This window comes from Arvicola amphibius, chromosome 7 (genome assembly GCF_903992535.2).
Source record: "Arvicola amphibius chromosome 7, mArvAmp1.2, whole genome shotgun sequence".
NCBI lineage: Eukaryota > Metazoa > Chordata > Mammalia > Rodentia > Cricetidae > Arvicola > Arvicola amphibius.
In genome coordinates this window covers 135,060,280-135,085,071 of record NC_052053.1, presented here as the reverse complement: position 1 = coordinate 135,085,071, position 24,792 = coordinate 135,060,280, and the positions used below count along the sequence as shown (strand labels likewise).

The 24,792-nt window shown below is 41.4% G+C and overlaps 1 non-coding gene across 1 annotated transcript; it reads left to right on the top strand.

Moving 5' to 3' along the window:
* Window positions 1-4,022: 4,022 nt before the first annotated feature.
* LOC119820078 lies at window positions 4,023-4,130 on the top strand. Its single transcript, XR_005286350.1, has one exon. It is a non-coding gene; the product is annotated as a U6 spliceosomal RNA (small nuclear RNA).
* Window positions 4,131-24,792: the final 20,662 nt, after the last annotated feature.

Genomic DNA, 24,792 nt, shown 5'->3' with positions numbered 1-24,792 from the left:
TGTATACTTACTAAGTGTGGGGCCATCTGCTGGAGATTGGCTAGCATCAGTATCCTCTAGGGATCACATTTCTGAAGAAAGCTAACCCTCTCTCATCCAGTAGTTCCTTAGCTAAATAGAAGGACTTCATGAGTCCCTCCACCATCCACACTGGGATCAGGACTGGCTTGATTTTGTGAAAGTCCTGTGCATGCAGTCTCAGTTTCTGTGAGTTCATGTGTACAGTGTTATCACATCTAGGAGATAATGTTTCACTGTAGACTTCCATTCCCACCAGTTCTCAAAATCTTTCCACCCTCTTCTAGATTTATCATTGAGTCTTAGGGATGTGGTTGTAATATTATAGATATTCAGTTTAGAGCTGGGCATTACACACTCTCAACTGTCTTTGCAGGCTGTCCAGTTAGAGGTCCCTATATTATTCACCTTCTACTTCTGTGATGAAGATTGAGGATACACTAATCTCAGAGTAACAGATAAAAACTTAAGGAGTAGTTTATTACTATGCCTTTTTACCAGAATAATGGATCTATGTTTGGCCTGTGGTATTAGGTTCCATCCCATGGATCTTGGCTTTACATTCAAGCTGGAAGTGGTTGGTTATTCTCATAAAATTGATGACACTCTTGTACCAGTAGATGTATATTTGTAGACTAGTTATGATGGCAATATGTAGGTTTTACTTCAAGGGAATACTGTTGATGACCTCTCCCCTGGTAATATGTATCGAACCTTTCAGTATATGAAAGTTGGTGAGGATGAAGCTTCCAGGTTGGTATTAGCTTGATTTCTCTATGTTCAATGACTCAAGTCTTTGGTAAGCTCAGCAATGGTGCCATAACACCAAGTTCTAGGAGGTAACTGAGAGCAATGTCAATAGCCTCTAATTTTGAGGGGGTGTTTGGGATATTATGGACCGACAAATAAAAAAATAGTTAACCCATATTCAGCAATGGGCTTTTTGATACTTATGGTGTCTGGGGAGGCATTGTTTCCTCCACTGTAGGGTAACACCAATGTGTGTGTGTGTGTGTGTGCATGCATGTGTGTGTGTGCATGCATGTGCCTCTCTCTGTGTGTGTTTGTGCTGAAGCTTCTATCATAGTAGGTTTCCATAGGGCATTTTCTAAGATTTTAATTATGTGTCCCTAAACTCCTTGCTGTACCCTGCCCTTCTATCTCCACTCCAGTTAACTCTTCCATGCTTGACGTTCTGACTGGAGCAATTAGACATGCAAAGGAGACAAGGCAGATACAAACAGGAAAGGAAGAATTCAAAGTATTACTTGCAGATGATATGGCTCTACACATATAAGACCCCAAAGACTCCACCAGAAAACTCCAACAGCTGCTAAACACATTGTATTTCTTCATTCAATAACTGTTTAGTTCCATGGCCCAAACATTTAGTTATTTGTTTTCTTAGTGTTTAATTTTTCGAGTTATTTATATATCCCAGACACAAAACCTCTGCAAACATATAGTTAGTAAGGGCTTTTACTCCATCTTTTAGGCTTCATCTTTGCTCAGATTATGGTGTTCTTTCCTGTACAAGAGCATTTTTTTTCCCAGTTTCATTTGTCAGTTGTTGGTCTCAATGCTTGTGCTATTGGGTCCTGATCAAAAAGTCTTTTCTGTGCCTGTAAGTTAAGGCATGTTCTTACTTTCTTTTCTATCAGAGTCATGGTATCAGTCCTTATGTTGAAATCCACACACACACACACACACACACACACACACACACAGGCTGTGGAATATTATTTCTTTAACTAGGAAGAGATTGCTACATTTGTTTATGCTGCATTTGTTTTACTACATAAAGATGTGCTGTGTTTGTGTTAATTACATAAAATTAACCTGGGCTCAGAGAGGCGGGGTTAGCAACTAGCAGGAAGTAGGAAGGAGCCCACTAGTTGGAGCTGTGTGGAAGGAGAGAGGATTCCAGGAATTCCAGCAAAGAGAGAATATTAGCCCGTTGCTACTCTAACTCTCTGAGCTGGCAGATTTTCATCCTAGCTTTGAATTTAAAGTTTTACTAGGATGATAGAGCTTTATCGTTAAAGCTACCTTTTCTTGGCGGCAGCAACAGAGACAGCATCTGCAGGAACAGAATCCCGTCCTCCACAGAGTTCCCCCTTCAGAACTCCCTGGGTAGCAGGCTGCCAGTTGTTTAAAGTGTAGCCACTGTGTTGAAGGTGAAGCAGCATTTTGGTGCTCCACAGTGGGTGCAAGTGCAGCAGACTGTCTTGGATTGCCAGTCCCCAAACCATGTTACTGTGGTTTATTACTAGTTATAAATGCTTGTCTTATCTTATGCTTGCCCTACTAGCTCTTACAACTTATTTTCACCTGTTTATCTTCATCTGTGTTTCGCCTCGGGGTTTTCACGTTTCTTTCATTCTGTATGTCCTATTCTGTGTCTGGTTGGCTGGTGGCTGCCTGGTTGGCTAGCTCCTCTCTTCCTTCCTCTCTCTTTCCTGGATCCTAGAGTCCTCCACCTACTCATTCTTTCTTCCCATCAGCCCCTCCTCTCCATCTACTGCCTGGCTATTGGCAATCCAACTTTTTATTAGACCAATCAGGTGTCTTAGCCAGGCAAGGTAAAACAGCAACACATCTTTGCCTACTTAAGCAAATGTAACCCATCTGTACACAGACATGTGCAGTATACACAATGCAGCACACCCTTCCATAGTTAAAGCAATATTCTGCAGCAAATATATAAGGATGCATTGCTGTGATTTACAGAAAGCACACTAGGTGGGGTGGGGGTGGTGCTAGGGAATAATACTTGATTTGATCTGCCTTGAGTTCGGTTTTATTTTCCTAGAATCCTCTCTCTACTTCACTGCACATTGATTTTTTTTTTAAAGTTATTATTAGTGGTCACGAAGCAAAGATCAAACTATATTTTTATCTACCCTGACACACTAAAATTGAGATTAGGCCAATTTAAGTGAGCAAAAAGTGGAAGTAAGGCTTTCTAGAAGATGGGCATAGCTAATTCAAACCAGTAAGGACTATGTGAGCCCAGTGGAGTGCATTTAGTAGGCTGTCCTGAGGTACAATAACTTCAAGTTTGTTTGAGAAGATGTGCACCCTTTTTACTATACTTCCATGCCTAGATGCCTAGTCACTCCAGGCCCCGGCATGCTATCATAGGGAAGGAGACTGCCACTGTCCTATTGTGTTACTCTGTGACACTAGTCAGAGGCCATGCTCCGGATTCTTTGTAGATCACGGAATAAACAGAAGTGACACAAGGGACTTTGTGGTCTGTGTGGGCTCTGCCGCCTTGTATGAGACAGTGAACATTCATAGGTTTAACAAAATTGATCTGAACAGGCTCTAGTACGATTTGTATCCGGGGAATTGTATATTCCTTTTTTTTTTTTTTTTTGAAGGTTAGAGCTATGGCTTAGCAGATATAACATTTGCTTCAAGCTTCACAACTTCATTCAAAGCCTAGACCTTTCATGAGGCAAAGTGAGAACTGACTCCCACTGAAACCACTCTCCTGACTTACACACACACACACACACACACACACACACACACACACACACACACACACACGCGCGCGCGCGCGCACGGAATTGTTGCCCCTCCCCAATAGATGATGAAATGCAGTTTTGAAAAAGTAGAATTTGGAAATGTAAGTTTTAGCTTAATATAATGTGGACTCGCTTGTAAGGGGTGATAGAGCTGCTGTGGGTTTTATCTGTTTTCCTTCAGTGGCAGCATCTACCACCCATGGGTACAATCAAGGCATTGGCACAATCAAGACACAGACACTTCTTCCCAGAGATCCCTTCTTGTTGCCTTTTATCAGTTCCTATATGCCCACCCCTCGTTTCCTTCTCTCATATTGACAATACTGTCTGGACCACTCTCCCGTTGTAGAAAGTTATTACATCAAGACTATTCTACAAATAGAATGGCAGAGTGTAGTTTTATTGCCTGTTGAATATGGCAGTGCTTGTTGGTTTTATGGATGAGTAAGATTGCAAAGTATGAATGTCATGCCCCTTCTGGCAGCACATATACTAAAATTGGGGTGATATAGGGAAGATTAGCATGGCCCCTGAACAAAGTGTGAATGTCCTCCTAGTGGGAACACAGGCATTTCCAATCTGCAACTGTTATGAATGATGCTGGCGTAAATGCCTGTGCATAAGGTTCTGTGTAAATGCAAGGCATAGCGTTTCTTCTTTCATGGGAGTGGCATGTTCAGGTCTTTAGAAAAATACAGAAATGCTTTCTGCAGTGGCTGGGCTGTTTTATACCGCCACTAGCAATGTCTGAGTAATGCAGTTTCTCCGTGTTGTCTCTAGCGTTTGGCATAGTCAACTGGCTTTTGTTTTAGACATTCAGGTAGATGTTCAATGATATCACATTGTTGATATTTGTGTTCTCTCAGGATAATGCCAAGAATCTTGTAGAGAGACAGAAGATCTTATTTGCCACCTGTATAACTTCTTCAGTGAAATTTTCCCCATCTTTTGCTCATATTCTAATTGAACTTTTAATTTTTATGCGTTTTTTAGAATTTTTAAAGCAACTTAGAGGCTAAAGAGTTGTTTTTTTTTTTTTAACAGAACTTAGAGGCTAAAACATCTATCAGATTTGTAATTAGGAAATATTTCCTCCCAGGCTCTAGCTTGTTTTCCCATTGTCTTAGCAGAATCCGGCCAGAATCTTTTTATTTTGATGTAGTATAATTTGTCAATTCTTTTTTACATTGAATCATGTATTTACTGCCCAGTCTAACACTTGTTGTTTAGACCTAGATGCAGACCCATTGTTTGATTTTTTTCTGAAAAAGTCACAGTTATGTTTTATGTGTATAAGTCATTGAGATCTTATTTACGTTTATATTTGTTTTGTGTGTGTGCTATATGGATGATGTATAGAGGAAGGTGTTTTGTGCAGCATTATAGATCTAATCAGTTTGCAAAGCTAGAGGGCTACAATTTTTTCTATCATTATGGTTTTTCATTCTAATCCCTACCCTTTTTCCAGAGGGCTATCTGCATGATCTTGCTAGGTGTGGTGGCAGACACCTTACCTTGTGAGTTCCAGGCTAGCCAGGGGGGCATAGTGAGACCCTGTCTACATGTTTAGATCCTGCTATAGATCTAATTCCCTTGAGCAGCAGTCTATTTATTCATTACTCTTGGTAGAAGACTTAACTTACGTCTTATGCACATGGCAATTGAAGTGATCACCACAGTGGCATCAAACCATTATTCCTTGAAGCTTGTTTTGTATGGCAATGATTTGCTACAGACTGATCATAGTCAGAAACCCATTTGTAAAATAGCACGTGGGTTTACGCTTGCCTATCTCAGCCTCACCACGAACTTCACATGACTCAGTAGACTGCCTCTTTCCCAGCATGCAAGTTCTAATTAAAGTGAGAGTGATCTTTGGAGAAGGGCATAGAACCCAGCACTGAACTAGACCCATGGTCCATGTGCATTTTGAGAGTAAAACGTGAGGTTTCTTTTTTTTTACTTCTTAGATAAAATGAAAAACCAAGCAACAATGTTTCCCTGTTCCTTGGGTTTTAAAGATCAAATTCTTCACGATTCAGCTAGATTTTCATTGAAATTCATCACAGTCCCCTCTGCAGCTGTGGCCTCAAAATACCATTTCTGCATCTATTTTAGCCTCGTGGAATAGCTGCTGAGAAACCACAGAGTCAATCAGACTCAAAATGCCCCAAATCCTTCCTGCTTTGAGTTTTCCATCTTCACATCAAAGCATTTCATGCCCGTCAGCAACTTTTTAATGCGTTTGCTCCCTGTGCGCACAGCTTCCTTTTAAAGACTCCTTGGCTGGCTTCTCTGATGAAGTTGTCAGCCTGCCAGGAAAACAGTGTAGCAGTTACAGAGGAGGCTCCAGGTCCTTTTTTAGGCGACATGAATTTCAGATGATAGCTAACTTTGCTTTTTGAGAGACTACAGCTCTTCGCACCAGAAGCAAAGCTTGCAACCTATAAACTCCAAATGAATATAAAAGATTTAAATGAGAACATCATTTATAAAGAGCCAAAGACAATAGGAGTAAAGACTGGATTCTATTAAAAAGAAAAAAAAAACACCTTGATTCAGGTGGTAAATGGAATTCTGTCTCCTGATGCTATACATGTGTAACAGGCAGAAAAGCTTGCAAAAGATTTTTTTCTAAAATATTTTTAAAAGCTACCTGATTTTAATAGTCCTTTCATTAATAGAAAATAAGAAATAACAGCGTGTGTAACAGTAGATTTGCCAAAGAATTCACATTTCCAAGGACAGTGTATTTTTAGAAAATTTTAATATTCATGAGTTATGGGAAAGTAAGGAGAGCCAACACACCCCTTTCTTTGATCTAAATGTTCAACTCTTGTGCAGAGCCAGGCTTCATAATCAAACCATTATTACTTTTAAAAGTGGGTGGCACTCATAAAACGCTTTGAACCTTACGGTTACAAAACAGTAAGCGGAGGATCTATATTTTTATTGATATGTATTCTTTTGTTTTGTTGGGGTTTTTTTGGTATATACTAGGGTTTGGAAGCTACTATTACTTTCTCCTCTAATCAAGCCACGGTACCACCAGTCCTTAACTTAAAATGGCTTTCCCTGAAAAGTAATAAACATTCACTAAATTTACTGAAAACTACACAACTGTCCAGCAAAGTTTCCCCTGCCCCTAGGATAGGAATGTACTGTAACCCACTCTATCCTGCTGCTGGATAAAAGCAACAAGCCGTGGCTCCCCACTAGCTCAGGGTTCTTATGGGCTAAGCAATACATACTCAAGTACTATTTCACAGGGATACACAGTAGGTTAATCTGTCAAAGCATTTTCTATTTTTGATATGTGCATCAGAACAGTATTATAACCCAAATCAAAACATAATTAATACTTAGACTTTATGAGACACTTTTATACAGCAGAAAGAATTATCCTCTCTCCGTCCAGAGCCAGTCTGGCATTCTTCATGGGCAGTGTGATCTCTCGTAGGCTGTATTTCAATACTGAAGAGTGGGACTCAATGAAATTTGGCTTGCGTATGCATTTCACCAGTCCTAAAGCACTTTACCATGGTTCAAAGCCATAGCTCCACTTCTGTGAATAAATGCTGAGAAACATCACAAGTAGCTTCTGGTAGCAGAACGTGAGGAAGATGGGGTGTTCAGAGTGGCTGCTGATTGGCCAGACAGGTGCGTCTCTCCACCAATCAGTGTATTCTTGGAAAGGCAGCTGTCTTTAGCTGTGAGCTTTGTGCTGTGCCCTTGGAACCGCACGTCTCTCCTGTTCTGCTCCCCTTTTGGGACCCCCCATGTGTCATTCTTCATGCTGTTGGTTGTTGACAGAAGTGAGACTTGGGGAAATATCCCCAACATGAACTTCATATTAAGTAGATGTCATTCCAGAAGTAAGCAATAGTCACAGACAGCGCCACAGTAATATAAATGTTGATTTCAAAGTTTATTTTTTTTTCAGTTAGCATACAAATTCAGATGCATCCTTGTGGCATTTTCTTACATCATTAGTTTTATGTTTACTTTCCCCAACCTTCTCACCCGCCCCCCCCCCCCATCTCTGTTCTTCAGAGGAGGGAGAATGGGAACTTCTCACTTGGAATAAAATACACGGTTGTCATGATTTCACGTGTTGGTTAGAAACAATGTGTCTCACTACACAGCACTTGCTTAAAAATTTTCACTTAAAATCACTATCCACTTTCACCTTCCTGGACCTGGGGGGAATTGGGAGGACCTTGGACTTCCCATAGTGTAGTGAACCCTGTCTGCTCTTTGGCCTGGAGAGAGAGGGAGTGGGGATGTGGGTGGAGGGGAGGGGAGGGAAGTGGGAGAATGGGAGGAGATGGAAAATTTTAATAATAATAAAAAATGAATAATCAAAAAAATAAAATCACTATTCACTTATTTTTAATGAGAGGTTTTATCTGGACACACCAACAATAGTTGGTTTTAGTAAGATTAGAATACAGCCTTAGCTGTAACACAGGCAGGTTAGACAATGTGAGTTCACTCAGAACACACCAAAAGACAGCATCCTTCAGGCTAACACAATTCCCATAAAATCTACACTGAGAAACAGGAAATCTATATTTCAAGGAAATTGTCTGTAAACTATGACTACAGATTATCTTTATGGGAAACTCAGCATTTAAGTGAAGCTGCTGATTGAAAGATGGCAGAAGATCAAGGTTGGTGGCCAAGTTCTAGAAAGTGAGATTTCGAGTTGGTAACAACTTCAAGACGTCTAATTTCACGTAGAGCCTTTGCCTCACACGGGAACCCACAGACACAAGCTCCTACCTGTGGGTCTGTTGCTTCTTTAAGCATTATTGTGAATGCCGTATTTCCACATCCATGAAATATTATTCTTGTCCACAGGATGAGTAGCAGATCTTTCTGAAGTGATTTCTAAAGGTGCCCTTCCCTCTGCTAGGGATCCAGGTTTGGTCCTGGTTGCCTGTTGTAGGTAGCCATGTGGGTTATGATTGCCTGGTCATGTAGGTCCTTTATAATAATGGTTTTTGTTCACATCCCTGATATTTTAACCTGATTTTTTTTACTTTATGGAAAAATACTAATCATAGTTTTTAGCCTTCCTTAATAGGTTACTATAAACTTAACTTTCTTGGGGGTAAGGAAATCAAAACATAATTAATACTTAGACTTTATGAGACACTTTTATACAGCAGAAAGAATTATCCTCTCTCTGTCCAGAGCCAGTCTGGCATTCTTCATGGGCAGTGTGATCTCTTGTAGTCCTTTATGTTGTTTTGAATTATGAGAACTTGACCTATATTCACCATTGACTCTAGGGTGACTCATGCAGATTACTCTGTATGTGATTAGCTGAGACCTCATGGTGCATTTTTCTGCAACTTCTTCAACAACTGTAATTAATCAGAATTTTGGCAGTAGTCTCTCCACCAAGGCCATGTTTTAGTGAATGACATTTCTTTGTGTTAAGTCTCTGAGCCCCAAGGCTATTGAGATTTCAGAGTTGGATTTCTGGTCATTCTTCAAAGCTTTCTCTTTTGGCTAAAAACAAAGTGACAGACCAGCATCTATAATGGTGTCTAGGAGTTAATTCGCATTTAGACAGCAACTGATAACATTGAATCAACTGAGCGTGGCACATAGTTTTTGGAGAAAGTTTTTGTAGGTTTTACCTAAATGGAGGGTTGAAAGATCTGTGGTATGGCTGAGTCATTGAGAATGAGTATATCATTGACGTGGACTGCTGGGACCCAGTTTCTCAGAATAGATAAAATGGGAGACCAATGGCCAAAGGATGGAAAAGAAAAGAGGGTTTGTTATCTGTTTTATTGTCCTGCTTCTGAGTTTTGAAGAGTTAAAAAAAACCCTGCTTTTCTTTACTAATGTCTATGACCTCTCTATTATAGGTGTGATCAGATTGAGAGATATTTGACATAAAAAACCATTCCAAACTTTTCCTTCCTACTCTAAATGTGTCTTTGTCTGGCAGCAAGTCACAATTTTTTTCTTTTCTTTTTTTTTCTTTTTCCTTTTTATCTTTTTGTGTCTATTTTCTCTCCTCTCACATAGTTGTAAATAATTTTTTCAAGGTCTCTAAATATTGTCAGGATACTCCTTGCTTTTTCTAATATTTCTTAAAGAAATGCATCACAAAAGAGAAGGATAAATCAGTTCTGTGACTTGGAGTCTTTGGGTTACTGTATAAAATCATAAGACCTATGGGGTAGGTCTAGAGAAAAAAGCCCTACAGATACAGATCTCAATGGGGGTAAAACTGTTCAATGGTGACTAGAAGTAAAACAAGACATGAATTCCCCAGGGCTATGGGAGAAAAACACAGTTGAAGTCCACGGAAATGTTTAGGTAAATAGTAGAAAAACACAGATCCAAACTTGGGATAGATCCTTGGGTAGAGAAGCAGGAATAGTTCAAGCAAATAATCCTGTAGAATTGGTGTCTTGTATATTTTTCTATTCTTAATTTGGACAAGTTGTTTCAGCACAATGTTTGAATTCATAAATCCATAGTCTTTACCCAGTCATGCTGATTATCAAATTTATTACTTTTGCTGTTTATTATTTTTGTGTTGGGGACTATACTCATGATTCTAAATTCAATTGAATGTCTGTTTCCTTAGACAAAGTTCTATAGTAAATATTTCTTAATAGAGTTACAACGTACCTCTAAGGATAGGGAGAGTTTTGGAAGTTGTGCTTAAACTAAAGGCAGAAAACCCTGCACACGACTGAGCCATTGAGATAGGGCAGGGTTCATCTGAATTGGCTACTGAGATTGGACCAGCTCCTCACTTCACAGAGGGCCAAGCTAAGGTTCAGAGTCTTAATAAAAAGTAAGGCTTGGACTTAGTTCAGACTGATCTGACTCCATTGATCAGGCATTTTGCTTATTTAAGTATTTATAGTTCTAAGTCTGTTGTTGGAAACCATAGAGTCCTGTCAAGATACCTGGTTTTCCACATCAGTCCTAGGGAGGTTTGAGGATATGCCACATGAAAGAAAAAGAGTTGTAATTTTCAGGTCAAGTGTTGTAAAGCCAAGAAATCATGAGATTTTCAACTCACCTTAACTGAAGTGATGTGTCCAGTAAGGGTCACTTTTCCTGGGGCGAGCAATGGAACTTTTTGTTGCCTATTTATAATCAAATCTCTTTCATCTAAACATTTTTTTAGGAATTGGCTGGGTACAAGACATTATAACAAGCTAGAAATGGTTTCAGACTTCAAGGGAAAGACTAAAAATACAAAATAATGGCAAATGAAGTCCACCAAATCAAGGCACAACCGATACTCAAAGATGCATTGTAGTTTGGCTTATTTTCTATCTTATTTTCTTTTCAAAGGGAAAACTAAGTCAAGTAAACGATTTAAGTAGCTGTGAGACTTGAATGCTCATAACAGATTCATTTAGTTCATTTAGTAGGTGGCCTACTGCATGTATATATGTAGCATGATTAATAAAAACTCAGAGACAGATATTGGGGTTCAATCTGAATGTCAGAAAAGCAAAATAGCCAGCCACTGGCTCTTACCTCCACCTCAGCCTGAAATAGTGACTCTGCCTCCAGGAATCTCAGACTGAAACTGTGTCTCAGAGCTGTCTCCTCCCATTTTATATTCCTCTATAGGGCTGGATTAAAGGTGTGTGTTGATGGAGCGGCGGGGCTGCGTCCTGCCACCCAGCTAGCTTTACCCAAAATAATTACACAGAAACTGTATTCTTTTAAAAACTGCCTGGCCCCTGGCCCATTATCTGTAGCTTCTTATTGGTTGATTCTCATATCTTGCTTTAACCCATATTTAGTAATTTATATAGCACCATGAGGGGTGGCTTACCAGGAGAGGTCTTAACCTGCGTCCATCTCAGAGAGGAGAAGCATGACGACTGCTTATGGCGACTGCCTGAGGCGTCTCCCCCCTGCCTTCTACCCAGCATTCTGTTCTGTCTACTCCACCTATCTAATTTTCTGTCTCTTAAAGGGCCAAGGCAGTTTTTTTTATTAATAATGAAAGTAACACATAGACACTTCTCCATCAGGTGTGCACCAGTACTGCGAGGTTTCTATAGTGAACTAGTGTAGCTACTGGGATTAAAGGTGTGTGTCAACACTGCCTGATCTGTAAGGCTGACCAGTGGGGCTATTTTACTTTCCGATCTTCAGGCAAGCTTTATTTATTAAAATGCAAATGAAATATCACTGTAGTCGGGCGGTGGTGGCGCATGCCTTTAATCCCAGCACTCAGGAGGCCGAGGCAAGAGAATATCTGTTAATTCAAGGCTAGTCTCGTCTACAAGAGCTATTTCCGGGACAGGCTCCAAAGCTACAGAGAAACCCTGTCTCGAAAAAAAAAAATCGCTGCATCACTGTGTGTGTGTGTGTGTGTGTGTGTGTATTGCTAGTCTGAGTGGTGTCAGGGATGGTGAGAGAAGAACCAATCAGAAAAACGTTTCTGAACAAAGTGAGCTTTGAATTGGGTTTAAAAGGTGAGGACCAGGGAAGACGAAAGAGATGTCCTTGCATGTGGAATAGAATGGGTAAGGGAGTCTAGTCTTAGGCTTGGCCTCTTCGTTGTTTCTGGGATGCGAAGGAGGTGGGAGGCTGTAGGACAGATGACTGGGGAAGGGACATAACGGCAGTGAGGTCTAAGGGTGCAGGTCCAGATACAGGGACCCCATTATCACGATAAAGCTTTTGTGTGTACCTGTGAGTTGATAGTCAGGCACTGGAACAGCTCAAGAGGACTTTGGTCTACCCTAATCTCTCCTCCAACTGGGGGCTTCAAGATAGCTCTGCTCACACACAACCACCCCAGGCTGCATGCAATTTGTTTCCCCCAATTTACTTCCAAAGAATGGAGTCTTGCTAAGACTCCCACTGCCAAGTTATTTTCTGTTCTCTTTGCCCGTGATATTTACTTGGAAACCCTTACTTCAGCAGGATCTACATGGGTCAGCACTCAGGGGCCCTACGTCTTGTAGATCTCCCTCATGCACAGCAATGCTCTATTGGTATTTGAACTTTATTACAGCACTGAGGGCTCCTTTAGCTGACCTTTCGGGTTTTGTTATATTATTTTGTATATTTTATACTACTAGATTGCGCTGAGCATAGGGATGGAATCGTCACATTTTATTAATTCTGTTTTAGAATCTGCCGTGAGCTCAGTCTAATACAAAAATGATCAGTGAGATATACTAGGGATAAGCAATTACCGTACTGTATATTAAATACTGTGGTCCCTTTCTGTATACGTCCTTAATGTAGCAGGGAGCTTCCAACATCAGTATCCATCCATCTTGCCACCATTCCCAGTGTCTTCCTATATGACGCCAGGGCTTTGTCTAAGTGATCAGAGAATATATTGAAAGCAGTAGCACAACACTGCTCGGGTTAGGTTGTAAAGGGATACGGTGAGTGTCTGGGGCTCTTTCCGGGCTCACTTTCTCTGGAGAAGGAAAGCCGCCATGCCGGAAGAATATTATTGAGGGCATGGAGAAAGGTATATAACAAGAGATGGCAACGGCCACCTCAAGGGAGAAACTGCATCATAGCTACATAGCCAAATTGCGTCTAGATCCTTCAAGCAGGTAGGGAGTTGATGGCTACTGCTTTAGGGCCTCAGTTTGGGGGTAAATAACTTAGCTAGTAACATTCTAGCTGTATTGGATTGGGAGGGCTGTAGAAAAACAGTTGTGTACTCTTAGAAGACAGGAAATTCCAATCATATTTCTAATAAAAAATGGGTACTTTGGAATTTTGCTTTAGCTCAATGATAAGCGTGAATCTAGGTCACATATTAGATCATTTACATTTAAACTGAGTTCCCCCCACACACACCAAATAAGGCCAGTACAAGAGGGCTCTGACTTTTCTTCTAAGCAATGAGTTTGTGCTCTCTCAGTGTTTGCTCACTGGTAGAGAATTTCATTTGCATTAAATCATGCTTTCTTGACACCAGTGAAGAAATGTAATAATTTATTTCCTGCATGACTTGAGGGTTAAATGAGTCAATGTGCGCAAAAGCATTTACAAGCTGTAAGTCACCCTTGAAACAGCTTTGTGAGCTGTGGCGGTTTTCTCTTAACAGGCTCCATTGCCACCATCAGGGGGACAGCCTAGTGCAGTGATTGTTTCTGGGACTTTTTGTTTTGGGGGGCTCTTCTTGTTCATTCTGTCCTTTTGGTCTCTGATCCTACATATTCAGTTTGAGTTCTAGAGGAAAACAATAGAGTCCAGTTTATACTTCTCCAATGTGTGAGCCTATTAATATTCTTTACAAAGCCGGGAATATTCTGGTTTTTGCAGTGAAGGAAAGGTATCTATATTATGCTTAAAAATACATTAAATTGTCCATGGAATAGTCTCCAGCTATTGCAAGTGAACATTGTCTGTGTTAAATTTTGAGTCCGGGTCTTTGCAAACACAGTTTCAAGATGTTTGGCAATTTCATTCAATGATGGACCACATATAAGGTAGTGTATTCATAAAAGTATAACCCAATGATGTCCCAGCCAGCTTAGGTTGTGTAGCTACATACTTGAGAACTTATTTGATATCATCACCCATGAGCAATTTTCTTAAACCGTGACTCCTCTTCAGTTAATTACAAATAGTTACGTAGTGCTTAACAATACACTTCGTAAATACTCAGATGCAGATTTATCTTTTGCAAAACATCTATCCTTGTCCCTGAATAATGGCTTACTTTTATTTTTCAGGAGCATAGCATTTTTTCAAGAGGTTTGGATCCTATAAACTATAATAAATTTGATCACCTGTGATGGGTTGTTTTGACTGCTGACACAACACAATGTTGAATGAGATTGTCTAGTCAGCTAGGCCTCTTGGGAATGGTCTTGACTGTACTGGCTGATCTGGGGCAACCTAACAGAGGACAGCACCACCCCTGGGTCTGGGTCCCGGACTGTGGGGCACAACAGGAAGTGAACCGAGTGCTCTTGACCAGCTGCTTCAAGTCTCTGCCTCGAGTTTCCTGGAATGATGAATTGTAAGTTGGAATGCTGAGCCACAGGTAAATCCTTTCTCCTATAAGTTTGCTTCTGCCAGGTTTTTTTGTCACTGTGGCAGAAATGAAATCAGAACACTATATTTTCTGTAATTTCCTAAAAGGATTGGAAAGTCTGTTCGGAGGCTTACATCTCTTTTAAGGCGCGTTATTGCTGAATCGCCATAGTAGATGGCCTGAGAGCTCCAGTCTTATTTCCTCAGCACCCAGCCTTTGATGCTGAAGGAAAAGCGCTAGGAGAAAATCCTCCTGTCACTCTTGACAACCTCGGCGTTGCCGTGTCTGGCTCCTAAATGTATTCTAACAGGCTCTTCCTCTGTTCTCCACCAAGCCATCCAAATATCACTTGCCAAATATGTGTACTTAAATAACTGTCTCAGCATATGCTTTTTTGGGGGGGGGGAAATAAACCCAAAATATTTTTCAAATTTTCTAAAAATATTTTCAACAAGTTCCAAATTATGCACTAGAATGATCTTTCATCAGTGACATTTTCATGGGATGCCTGGATGCCACTTCAGGAAACTCTGCACGTAAGCCAGAACAGCATCAGGACCACATTTGTAACAGACAACAGTCGGCACTACAACAAAGTAAAATACGCAAAGCCCTTTCAGAAGAAATAATAAAAGTAACTATTACGACGATGTCTACGTTTTGTTACATAAAAGGCAAAACCTTTCCCAGGTAGTCTGTGTAAGCTGTATACAACTCCCTAGCTTCCCTTTTCATCAGTCTTGACATAGGAAACAGACACAGTTAGAGAAATGTTGAGGGTAAAGAGGGTATAGCTGCCAGAGAACCAGTCCCACAATTAGCCAAGGACAAAACTCTTGCTGCTTACTGGCTTGCTCCTCACGGCTTGTTTGGCCTGCTTTCTTGTGAACCGAGGACCACCAGCCCAGACAAGGAGCTACCGTCTCCCATTGATCACTAATTAAGAAAATGCCCTACAGCTTCACTTACAGGTTGATCTTACGGAGGTGTATTCTCAGCTGAGGCTCCCCTTTCTCGGATGAATCAAGTTTGTATCAAGTTGATATAAAATTAACCAATGCAACCAGCCCCTTGTCAACTTGACATACAAGCACAGCACTTTCCGATTAGAATCTTTTCTCATTTATCCCCAAGATGGTCTGTTAACATTAATATCACAGTATAAACATTAATAACTTTAAATGCTCAACAGTCCTTACAAATCCAAAGTCATTAAAAGATCAGTCTCTTTAAAATACCCAATCTCTTTAAAAATCCAAAATATCTCTTAAAAATTCCAAGTATCGCAACTGTGGGCTCCCGTAAAAATCAAACTTAGGTTAAATGCTTTCTAAGAACCAGGGCACAGTTACAGTCTGAACAAAGCCAAACCAAACACCAACAGTGTAAGCAACTCCCCGTCCAGTTGTCTGGGATTCACTGTGATCTTCTGTGCTCTCCAAGAGATTTGGGTCACTTCTCCAGCAGTACACACAGCTTGTCCCTTAGGCTCTGGCTGGCTCCACTCCACTGTTGCAGCCATTCTTGGTGGTCATCCCATGGCACTGGTATCTCCAAAACTGATAGGGTTCCTTGCTGCAACTGGGCTGAGCTTTCAGCAATAGCCTCTTTTGGACTCTTTCCTGGGACTCCAGCCCTGTCACAAAGTGCTAGGTCTTAGCCACGCTCCAAGACGCTTTCCCACCTTGAAAACCAGCATGACTTGGTGACTCTAAACTACCAAGTTCATCAGTTAGCACAAGGTCCAACCTGGGCCATGTCTAGAACACAGCTTGTGTGTGATATCCACAGGAAAAACTTTCCAGAAGACTTCAAATGGGGAGTCTTTTTACTGGTGCTCTGGAACGGGAAGTCACCAAGGATGAATTCCTGAAAGTTAGGGTCCCACAAGAGAAGCCTGCTCACTTCATAATTTCCTGAGTTGGAAGGTCCACTCTGCTTTTTTCCCTGCTACCCACAGACCCCCTCTTAGCACCTGGTATCCCTGTTCCCACTTTTAATACACACCCCATTTGCCTTTGGCAGTTATTTTGTTGATCATTGTCAAGCATAATTCCAGAGATTTCTTTTGGGATGTTGTCAAACTCTTAAATCTTTGTGCAGTGTCAATGGTGATGTCAATGACTCTGCAGCTCCCTTTCCTGCCTTCTCTCTTTCCCAGCACTTTGTCCAACACTGACCCCACGTCTGCTGCAAACACAAATCTGAGACTAAAGGAAAATTTTCAATCTGTGTATCTGTGTGAATATGTGAATTATCTATCAGGGATTCCATAGTTCTTAATATAGCACCCAAGACAGAAGAAGAACTGAATAACTACACTTCAGAGATAGAAGGACGCTTCTCAAGTTAGAGCCAAAGTGCTTCCTTCCATCCTGTTCTGTTTTCACTGGGAACATCTGTTCCCCAACCCATTTATATGGGAGATTATATACACTGAGAGTATAATTAAGTCACCCACAGCCTTCTCCTCTCTTGGCCAACCAGCATCGTTTCCATGATCCCTTCCTCTCCAGCTTGGGTCTCCAACTCTTTAATCATCTCTGCTCTCTTCTACGTCCAAATGCCCCACTTCTTTCAAACTGTGGAAATCTATCATAATGATGCTGTAAAAGTTTGGCAAATCTCAGAAGAAACCATCTGTTTGGTCCTTTCTCATTATCTTTTTCCTGCTTTTTCATTAAGAGATTCTCAAGAAAAGCTGTAAAATTTGTTTTTTTAAAATCAATTCAATAATTTCCCTTCCAGCCTGCCTAATTATTTATGCACATAAACAGTTCCTGAATGGAAATAGGTTCCAAAGTGGAAGGTTTGTGCAGCACAAATGGAAGCTTTTATGCGCTATTGTAAATGGGCTGCATGGACGCATAGGACCCAGAGCCTGGCTCTAGTCTGCTTTGCCTGTTGGTTGTCAACTGCGCATGCACATGTCAATGGCTGGGCATTGCAATTGCTCCTCTTAGAGTGCATTTTCAAGTTAAAAACATTTTTGTTATCTTTAGTTGAATCTTTCCCATGCTCTTAGTATGCAACCATTAAGAATTTACAAATAGCAATAATATGCAACACTTATGTGTCACTTATGACACTTATGTGTCAGAGGAAGTATTTTACATATGTGCTAACTTCTTCTCTATAGCAACACAGTGAATGAAGTTCCATCCGCATCGATAATTTTCAGATAAAGAAAACAGTCAACAGAAACTAAAGACTTGGCTTAAGAGATACTTAGCAAATGCACGTCAGATCTGGGATTCAAACCCCAGGACTATCCATGTTGACTGTGTTCTCATAGAAACTTGCTGCATCTTTATCTGACCTTTGTGTTGAACATTTTGCTTTATGCACAAGTGGAAAATCTTTTTGATTTTTTTCAGTGAAGGTTGAATTTCCTTTATCTAAAATGCTTGGGATCGAAAGTGTAGCCCAAAGCTACGAAGAAACCCGGTCTCGAAAAACAAAAACAAACAAACAAACAAACAAATTGTGTGCATGTGCATGCACATGGTGTGGATGCTGCTTTCATAATCAGAATCAGATGCCTTGGGCCGGCAACTGTGGTGGTTTGATAACAATGGCTCCCATGGAGCCGGGCGGTGGTGGCGCACGCCTTTAATCCCAGCACTCGGGAGGCAGAGGCAGGCAGATCTCTGTGAGTTCGAGACCAGCCTGGTCTACAAGAGCTAGTTCCAGGACAGGCTCCAAAGCTACAGAGAAACCCTGTCTCGAAAAACCAAAAAAAAAAAAAAAAAAAAAAAAAAAAGAATGGCTCCCATGGGCTCATATCTTTGAAACGTTAGTCATCAGGAAGTAGCACAATGTAAAGATTAAAAGGATTGGATGGCTGGCCTTGCCGAAGAAGTGTGCCGCTGGGGATGGGTTTAAGGTTTCAGAACCCATGCCAAGCCCAGAGTCTCTCTCCCTCTCTGCCTATGGATCAGGATGTCGCTCTCAGTGACTGTGTTAGTACCTGCCTGCATGCAGCCATTCTCCCTGCCATGATGATAATGGACCCACCTCTGAAACTATAAACCAGCCCCAATTACATGTTTCCTTTATAAGAGCTGCCTTGGTCATGGTGTCTCATTATGGGAATAGAATGATGATTAAGACAGAACCCAAGACTAAACACAAAATTAATTTATGTTTCCTGTTTCATTAACATCTCATTTTCATAGCCTAAGGCTAATGTTACAAAGAAACTTTAAGGAATTTGTGACTAGGACAATTTTGTAGACTTCTCCACTTGTATCATGTTAACGATGCCAAACGATGCATTATAATTATACCCAAATGCCCTGGTTAACTTGACTGAAGAAACACTCAGGGCTTTTCCATTACTGATACATATCAGTGAATTTAACTTTCCATGTGCATTACAAATGTAACTTCCAGAAGTCCTATAAGATCCCCCAAACAACCGTGAAACATGCTCTGTACTACCTACACAGATGCAAGAACATTGTTTTCTTTTCCCTCAGAGTGCAACCCCCTCTCCCTCAATTTAGGCTCCTGTTACTGTGCAGGTCTTCCCGTGAGCTTTTGTGGAAACTTTCCTGCCTTCTCAGGGGTTGCTGGAGAGTGTCCCATGAGAACCAGCTGAGCTGCTAGTTGCTGATGTGCAGATGCCACAGCTTCTGCTGTTTGGGTTGTTTTTTGACATTTTACTTAATGCTTGCACTGTTGAGAAAAGGTAACATCATAGCTATCTTATTGCATTGAATTTAATGTAATGCCAAAACAGTTTGCTTAAGCTCAGAGGTACAGGTGTTTCTGTACCTATTTAAGATGGTGGTTTGTTTGAGAAACTTCATGAACCTGCCTCCAAATTACCTTTGTGCTTACCTACTGCACCTAGGAAGGGAGAGCCATTTGAGACCATGCTGGTGTCTGAGGGCCTTGCTGCCATCAGGGCCATACTGATGTCGGTGGCCTGTACTGGCACCAGGGCCAGGGTGATGTTCAGCCTGAGCTGCTGCCAAGGGCATGTCTGGGTTTGTGTTCCTGGTGCAGCTGGGGTCTGTGATGATGTCCATGTCCCATGTTTCTACAGAGGGTAATAGAAACCATGTGTGCTGAAACCCAAGGGCCACGCTGGGCTGGCCCCACCCCTCACTGGCCCTGATATAGCTGGGCACAGAAGGAGAGCTGGACCTGCCCCCCACTGGGAGAACTGTCCTGCACACTCAGGAGAGAAGGTCCCACCCCTCACCATAGGTATGGGAGAGCTCTACTCCCCCTCCCTGGGCATGGGCCAAGGTAGAAGAGCTGGTTCTACCCCTCACCTGACAGGGTGGTCCAAGTGGCCAGGACTAACAAACACAGTTGGTCACCCACCACTCAGACCCACATCCTGGACCTTGGGTTAGCCTGCTCTAACATTCACCCCATCTCTGACAGGCTGGAGTGTGTGAAGGGTCTGGCCCTGCAGAAGGATAACCACAGGATCTCCGTGATTCAGGGCAACATCAGGATGTCTGAGAGGAGCTTCCATGAAGGTCCAGTGATGATGGTGTGCCAGAGGCCAGAGATCTTGAACCTGACCAATGGTTCATGGCAATGATCAGTTTGTGGGTGGGGCTGACAGGATAAAAGGGTACACAGTGTGACACACTGCAGCTCCCAAGGCCACCAGGATGAATGAACAGGTGTTGGAAAGATGGAGGAGTGAGCTGGCTTTGTTTTGTTTTTAATTAATTTGGGGGGAAGATGCTGCGTGGGTGAGGGACAGATATGGAGGGACTGGGAGGTAAGTGGGATGGGGGTGCATGATGTGAAATTTCCAAAGAGTCAATAAAGAATCATGTTGAAAAGTGAAGAAGAGGAGTGTAAGATGATCCTCCTTTTGTGGGATATGTAGAATATGTAGAATAGGTGGGAGCCAGCACACTGTTAACAGATGTTGGTCATGTGACTTCCGAGGAAGCTTGAAGTGGGATGAGTATCTTTGGTCATTATAATGTGATACAGTGATGTTTTCATTTGTGTTTTATATTTTTTCCAAGTTTGTTTGAATCAGTAACTAGGCATAACTTCCTCCATCCCATCAGAACATATTCCTGAGTGATAAGTTTAGTGTTTATGAAAGTATGAATATTTGCTTTTCGGTATTTCTTATATTTTAAGAAATGCCTTCGGTATTTCTTAAAATATAAACATTTTAAAATTTAAAAGAAAACCACCTAAAATTTCATACACTATCCCTTGTTTGGTTGGTGTTATAATGGCGTCTTCTTGGATTATACCTCCTAAAACCTCGAAACAGTTTTCTAGTTTTTAAGACTGGCAGAATGAAGATGCACATACGCCTATAAAATCCAGTAAATGTGTTTTATTAAAGAATTTCACAGTTATGCAAGCGATAAAGTAATAGTAAGCTAAAAGGAAACAAAGTGGAAAAAAATGATCCTCATTGGCGATGATGATCTAAAGCATGCCTTGCTCACATACGCCCTCGAGGACAGTGGGAAGCAGGGCTTTCCTCTGGGAGTCAGCCTACCACTGCGGAGGGGTCTCACACCCACCCTCGAGGAGGACAGTGGGAAGCGGGGCTTTCCTGCTGGAGTCAGTTACCACTGCTGAGAAGTCAACTCCTAGTGCTATTGAAGACACACAGCTGGGTTCTTGGAATCAGTGCACGGATGTAGATCTGTGGTGTGTCCTTTGGATCTGATGGAAACTCACCTGCTCGGCTCCTTAGACCGCTTGTCTCTGGTAGGTCAGGCAACATGATCCTCAGGGGTGCTCCTTGTCCAGACAGAGACTGTGTGCTCCCAACGGGCATGCGCTGTTTGCTGAAATAGTCTGGAACCAAGCTTTTTGTTCTAATCCGAAATACTCAACACTTTGAAAAACAACAACAACAAAAAAAATAACAAAACAAAACAAAACAAAACGCCTACTTATATGTTACTGTATTCTATTTTTAACTAGAAATTGAGGGAGGAAAAGAGAATTCTGGCTAACCTTAACCCCAAAACTCAAAAGAAAAGAAAGGAAAAGGAAATTGCTACTTTTCTAGAGCTTCCTGAGAGTTGAATTTTTATGATAAAGTAAATTCTCATTTCTTTTTTCTTTTCTTATTTTGTTTTTGCTTTTTCAAGACAGGCTTTCTCTGTGTAGCTTTGGCTGTCCTGGAACTCACTCTGTAGACCAGACTGGCCTCAAACTCACAGAGATCCACCTGCCTTTGTCTCCCTGAGTGCTGGGATCAAAGGTGTGCACCACCACTATCCAGCTTCTCATTTCTCCTCTACAACTTATTTACAGCTAGTTTAGCAAGAGTGCTGTGCTTGCCTGTCGTCTGTCTACAGACAGACGCTATCTGTCTCTGTTCATCAATAGCTGCCAATGTGACAGATACTGCTGATGAAATATAAGTTAAGGATATCCAGATGCTCATTGTTATACTGTCCCAGCCTCTCCACGGGTCTAAAAAAAAATGTTTAAAATAAAAGTGTTAGGGAGTAATGAAAAAAGCAAAATAAATAAACAAACAAAATTCTCATTATTTCACCATTACCTCCTTCTTCCTGGAAATTGTTAGTTCTAGGAGCCCTCACATGTTTTACATAATACACTATGGATTATTTTATTTTAACTTTTTTATATGTAGAAAATGAAGCTTTGAAAAATGTATTCACTGGTCATACAGTCACTGGGCCAAGGATGGGGTTGTCCTTGTGTGTGTGAAGACCGAGACTGGAGACAGGGGCTAGAACAACAGGAAGGGGAATTACTAGTACTAGTGAGGGGCCAGGGAAGATGGACTCAACAGTAGGGGAAGCTACTGCAAAAGGGCAACTACCTCTCACAAAGGAGGAGAACTCGCTGCTCATATGCCGGACAGGATAACAGAACCGACCCATAAGACGACTTTTCTAGAAAATTTTGAAGTAAGATTTAGGATTTTTCAGGCAAGCTAAGGAGATGTCACACCTGCCAATTACTGGGGCTCATTCAAGACAGAAATATTTTGACTTGTAATTTCATAACTGAAAATGAGGAAGAACTTTTATAATTGATTTATCAGCAGAAAAATATTGCTACTCTTGGGACTGGGATCCGACTTCTGAGTGTGGTTTTTAGTCTTGTGCCATCAGAGCTCACGTGCTGCTGAGGATGGGGGAGGAAGAGGACCTAGAGATACTCCTGACGATGGGGGAGAAACCAGTGAAGAAATGGGAGGGAGAGAGGACCTTAAAAATGAGCATCTTCAGGACCAGGTTGGGAATCCACTAAAATTTATTGGTTCTAGCAGTCCATTAAAACATTTCAATCCCCTAGTGAAGCTGTGGAAAAATTGGGAATTCACTCTTCTTTTTTGAATGTGGAAACTTTAATCTCTAAGATGGCAGAAGGGAAGGAATTAACAAAATGAAGCACAGGCCATGGTTAATGATGGCTAATCTGAATTTACCAGCATTTCTCTCTAAGAAAATGTAGGAGACAGTAAGCAAGAGGATGGGGGTTGTGATAAAACTGCCATTAATTTTATATCAAAAGAGGAGGATAAACAAGGCTGTTTTTTTTTTTTTTTTGGTTTTTCGAGACAGGGTTTCTTTGCAGCTTTAGAGCCTGTCCTGGAACTAGCTCTTGTAGACCAGGCTGGTCTCAAACTCACAGAGATCCGCCTGCCTCTGCCTCCCGAGTGCTGGGATTAAAGGCATGCGCCACCACCGCCCGGCAACAAGGCTGTTTTAAATGTCCCACAGATAGAGGAGCACCATTCAGACTGTACTTCTACATTATAACAATAAGTATTTAACAGGCTCTTTACACAATCTATGCCTATATGAGAGAACATTAAAAAGTCTACTGACCATCTCCTGATAGAGAAATACCAAGACATTGGAAAACATCTGGACATCAGAGCTGCTGCCATTTGTCGGGAAGTTTCCGTGATCTGAGCTTTGTTACAAGGCAATTTACACACTGCTTTTATTGAGTTTCTCTACCAGTTCTGTGAAGCCATCATTGCTCTCATAGTGGAAGAGAAAGCTTAGAGATGGGGTGGGGGAGGAGAGAGAGAGAGACAGAGACACAGAGATACACAGAGAGACAGAGAGACAGAAAAGAGAGAGACAGACACAAAGAGAGACAGAGATACAGAGATACATAGAGAGACAGATGAGAGAGATAGACACAGAGAGAGACAGAGACACAGAGAGATACACAGAGAGACAGAGAGACAGATGAGAGAGAGACAGATGAGAGAGAGACAGACACAGAGAGAGATAGAGAGAGACACAGAGAGAGACAGAGGGGGTGTTAAAATATTAGTACACGTTCTCTCTGACAAACTATGTCACCATCTTCCTTAGATGGCCTCTGTAGTTTGAGCAGGAAGAGGAGATCTTTTGAAGACCTGTGAACTAATGCAGAACTTCTGGAAGTGGAGGCCGAATAAGAGGTTTTAAGATGATGCCATGGGAAAGAGCAGGAAAGAAGGAAGCTCTAAGCCAGTGGCTCCCAACCTTCCTAATGCTGTGACCCTTCAGTACACTTTCTCATGTGGTGGTGAGCCCAACCATAACATTATTTTGTTGCTACTTCTTAACTGTAGTTTTGCTACTGTCATGAATCATAATGTAAATACCTGATATGCAGGCAATTCCCCCACCGCGTTGTGACCCACACGACAAGAACCACTCATCCTTCATAGGCTTAACAAGGTGTTTAGTGTGTGGTCATCCTGATGAGAAACAAAGGATGTATCTTAGGATGAATAATAATTGGTTAAATAGAGTTATTATTTTCCTTAGAACTGTGTGGGTTCTTAAATTTTTAAGAAATGTAAGGAAGCACCCCTAACTGAGATCCACAAGATGGACTAGGCAAATCCCATGGACACATGAGGGGTGGGGACATGGTCACTAAAACACCTCAAATAGTAGAGATCTTTGTGTCTTCCTTCTACTCATTATACAAGATAGACGAAGGTGTTTAAAGTTTAGGAACTTCAGAAGTTTGTGATATCTATAGCCCTTACAATTGTCTGCTTGTCCCTTACTTTTCTACTTGGAAGTTGTGTCTATGAGACGATGCATGCTGGGGCTGACTGAGGGAGGCGTGGTTACCTATTTCCTTACATCTTCTCGAGCATGATACACACCACAGAAGGTGAGCCAATATTTGGTTTGAATTTGGAGCATCATCTTAACAGTAAGTTTCCCTTTTCTCTCATGACACAAGATTACAAAGTACTCTGGAGACCCT